The following is a 4,384-nucleotide window of genomic DNA, read 5'->3' on the forward strand; positions in this document are numbered from 1 at the left end:
ACAACTCAAATCATCAATGAAAGAACATCAAACATTAAATTTCATTAAATGTAAACAAATTCAACATGAGTTCATGAGCATAAAAGAGGTATAAAAGTAAAATTAACATTACAAATCATGAGAATGAAAGAGTAGAAGCAAGAATTCATAAAGGAAACAAGATGAAAACATGAAATTGGACCTAGATCTAAGAGAGATTAACCTAACCTAATTCTAGAGATAAGAGGGAGCTTCTCTCTCTAGAAACTAACCTACATGATGCTATACTACCAAACAATTGCTCCCCCTTTGCCCAAGCTTGAATTCTGCATGAAATAGCATTAGAGATGAGTTGGGTTGGGCCCAAAGTGCTTCAGAAATCGCTGGGGCGATTTTACTTTAGTGGGCCACGAGCAGCATCAGTGCGCACGTGTACATGGCACGTGGGCGCCGTTGAACGCGAAGTAACATATTGCAAATTTTATGTCATTTTGAAGCCCCGGATGTTAGCTTTCCAACGCAACTAAAACCGCCTCATTTGGACCTTTTTAGCTCAAGTTATGATCAATTGAGTGCGAAGAGGTCGGGCTTGACAGCTTTACGGTTCCTTCATTTCTTCATGAGTTCTCCCGCTTTGCATGCTTTTCTCCTCCCTTCTTCCATTCGATACTTATCTTATGAACCTGAAATCAGTCAACAAACACATCAAGGCATCAAATGGAATTAAGGTGAGTTAAAATCACCAATTTTAAAGGCCTAAAAAGCATGTTTTCACATTTAAGCACAAATCAAGGGAGAATTGCAAAACCATGCTATTTCATTGAATAAATATAGGAAAAGGTGATAAAATCTCCCAAATTAAGCACAAGATAAACCACAAAATTGGAGTTTATCAATGGCCTGGAAGGATGAAGAAAAAGTATGCAAAAGTGGAGAATTCATGAAAAAGTGGAGGATTTGTAGAGTTGTCAATCCTGACCTCTTCGTACTAAAGTGATCATAATTTGAGCTATAGAGCTCCGAATGAGGCGATTTTAGTGGCATTAGAAAGCTAATATCCAAAGCATCAAAATGATATGCATATGTCTATAGTGGACATTGAGTTAAGCTATCCGCGTACACAGCCAAATCTCCCATATGCGAGATACCAAAAACGTGCTTCATTAAAGAAACACGTGATGGGCGATTTCTGGAGCATTTTAGGCCTAATCTAACTCATTTCTAATGCTATTGAACCAAGAATTAAAGGGGAGATGAATCAAGTAGTGTTACTTTTTGTTTTACATTATTTTTAGGTCAATTCTAGAGAGAGAAGCTCTAATTTTTCTCTAGAATTTAAGGTTCTTAGCTTAGTTTCTCTTTAATTTTATATTTTGATCTTGTTCTAGTGTAATTTTCTTTATATTTTCTTATTCTAGTATCTTAGTTTCTCTACTCTTGTTAATTTCTCATTTTTGTCACTTTTAGTTTATGAACTCTCTTGTTAATTTCAATTTCCTTTAGTGAATTTGATGTTTTATGTTTTCCTATGCTTAATTAAGTTGTTGTTATTAATTTCTTACATTTGGTAGCAATAGATTTTACTAATTCTTGTAATTTATGATACTTTATGTTTATGCACTCAAGGTGTTTGATAAAATACTTGAATTAGTTTTAGAATAAATTTTTTGTATTCTTGGCTTGTGATTGAGGAATTAGGTGATCTTGAGTAATTAATATTCATTTTAGATTGATAATCTAGAGTTGTTAGTTAATCCTATATTCACTAACGTTAACCTCTCACTAAATCCAATTAGTAAAGTGGTTATGATTTGTGAATTGAAATCAATTATACCTACTTAACCTTCTCCGGATATTGGAGATAACGTAATAGGATTACTCTTGATAATTGTTATTTAGATTAATAACAAGGATAGAACTTCTTGATTCTCAATCGTAGCTAAGAATCCTTTTTAGTATTTGTTAGTTTTGCTTTCTTGCAATTTAATTTCTTGTTAATTGCAATCCAAATGCCCTAATTTCTCCCATAGCTAATAATTGAGCATTCGATTTTAATTTCTAAGGAGAATGACCTGAGATACTACTCTTAATTATTTTGATTTGTATTGTGACAACATTTTAAACTTTGATGCCTGTCCATTGTTAGTTTGGATCTATACTACTAACGAAGATTCTTTTTTTTTTAGAAAGAATTCTAAACCGACGATTAGCACGCGTCACTAAGAAAAGGATTTGGAGAGACAATAAAATAGTGGTGCTCACAAAGGAGTGCAGTGCAATCATCCAGAAGGACTTGCCTCAAAAACTCAAAGATCCTGAAAGTTTTGTGATACCCTGTACTATTGGTAACATAGCCATAAAGAGAGCTCTATGTGATTTAGGAGCTAGTATAAAGCTCATGCCATTATCACTAATGAAGAAAATGGGAGATTAAAAAAGTGAAGCCTACAAGGATTTCACTTCAACTTGTTGATAGTTTTCTCAAATTCTCATATGGCATAGTTGAGAATTTGCTAGTCAGAGCTAGAAAGTTCATATTTCCAGTAAATTTTATAATTTTGGATATGGAGAAAGATCTAAATGCCTCATTGATCTTGGAAAGACCTTTTCTTGTTATTGGAAAGGCTCTAATAGATGTGCCAAAAGGTGAGCTCACATTGAGAGTTCATGATGAACAGGTGATTTTTAGTGTTTTCAAAGCAATGCAACACCCAAATGATTTGGAAGATTGCATGAAGATTAACATGATTAATCCCCTAGTGCAAGATATTCTTGAGGAAGAGCCACTCTTAAGTGAATTAGAAAGCTCCCCACTCCCATACATAGAAGACAAAGATGATGAGAAAGCAAAAGAAGGAGCCATGCAAATCCCTAGGAAAGTTCAATCACATGCATGCAAGGAGAAACAAATTACACCACCCATTCTTGAATTGAAGTCACTTCCTCCAACACTCAAATATGCTTTTTCTGGATCCAAGGATACTTTTTCAATGATCATTAATTCTTTATTGAGTGTACAAGAAGAGGAAGAATTAATCAAAGTGCTCTAAGCTCATAAGTCAACCATTGGATGGACTATTAATGACCTCAAAAGAATTAGCCCAACTATGTACATGCATAAAATCCCTCTTGAGGAGAATTCAAAACCAGTGGTACAATCCCAAAGGAGACTCAATCTAACTATGAAAGAAGTAGTGCAGAAAGAAGTAATGAAACTATGGGATGCTGGAATCATATACCTAATATCAGATAGTTCATGGGTTACTCCATTGCAAGTAGTTCCTAAGAAGGATGGAGTCATTGTAGTGGCTAACAAAAGAATGAACTCATCCCAACAAAAACTGTGATGGGGTGACGAATGTACATAGACTATAGGAGGCTCAATGATGCTACTAGGAAAGATCACTTCCCACTACCTTTCATTGATTAAATGTTGAAGAGACTAGCTGGCCATGCATTTTACTACTTTTTGGATGGATATTCTAGATACAACCAAATTGTTGTGGATTTTCAAGACCAAGAGAAGACATCTTTCACTTGTCCGTTTGGAATTTTTGCTTACAGACGCATGCCCTTTGAACTTTGCAATGCACCCGTGACATTTCAAAGATGTATGCTATCCATTTTCTCCGATATGGTTGAGAAGTTTATAGAAGTTTTCATGGATAATTTTTCAGTTTTTGGTAATTCCTTTGCTAATTATTTATACCATCTTGCCTTAGTTTTAAAAAAGTGTCAGAAACAAATTTAGTTTTAAATTGGAAAAAGTGTCATTTTATGATAATTGAGAAAATTATTCTTGGACACTGGATTTTAAATAAGGACATAGAGGTGGACAAAGATAAAGTGCAGGTAATCAAAAGATTACCACTGATACGGACTTTATAAACCAATATCTGCAAAACTACCGGTATGTACACTCATGCATGGGCATCATGATGTTTTTCTATGCTTTTTCATATAAGAATACTCTTACTAACGGCAGTGACAGTGATCAGGAACTCCGACAACGGCAGCAGCAGTTTGAGAATGGTCGCGACAGTGGCTCTGGCAGTTTTGTAACACCCTAACATTCAAATTCTTATACTCGAGTCATAAATACTAAGGTGGTACCACACAAGCTAGAATTATAATATATATATATAATTTAAAATGAATTATTAAACCAGAAGCCTGAAAAGGAGTAAAATAAAATCACAAACAAAAGTACTCATGTATCGAAGAAAAGGGACAGAATGCATAAGGAAAATTATATATATATATATATATAAGCATAAGTATAATAGTCAATGTTTGGAGGTTTTTTAAGAAGATTGAAAAAGACAGAGACATTATTGATTTTAGATGATAAATTTTTGTGTAAATTTTATTTTAATTTTTTGCTAGAAATATTATTGATAGTGGA

Source organism: Arachis ipaensis, chromosome B03, assembly GCF_000816755.2.
Source record: "Arachis ipaensis cultivar K30076 chromosome B03, Araip1.1, whole genome shotgun sequence".
NCBI classification, from domain to species: domain Eukaryota; kingdom Viridiplantae; phylum Streptophyta; class Magnoliopsida; order Fabales; family Fabaceae; genus Arachis; species Arachis ipaensis.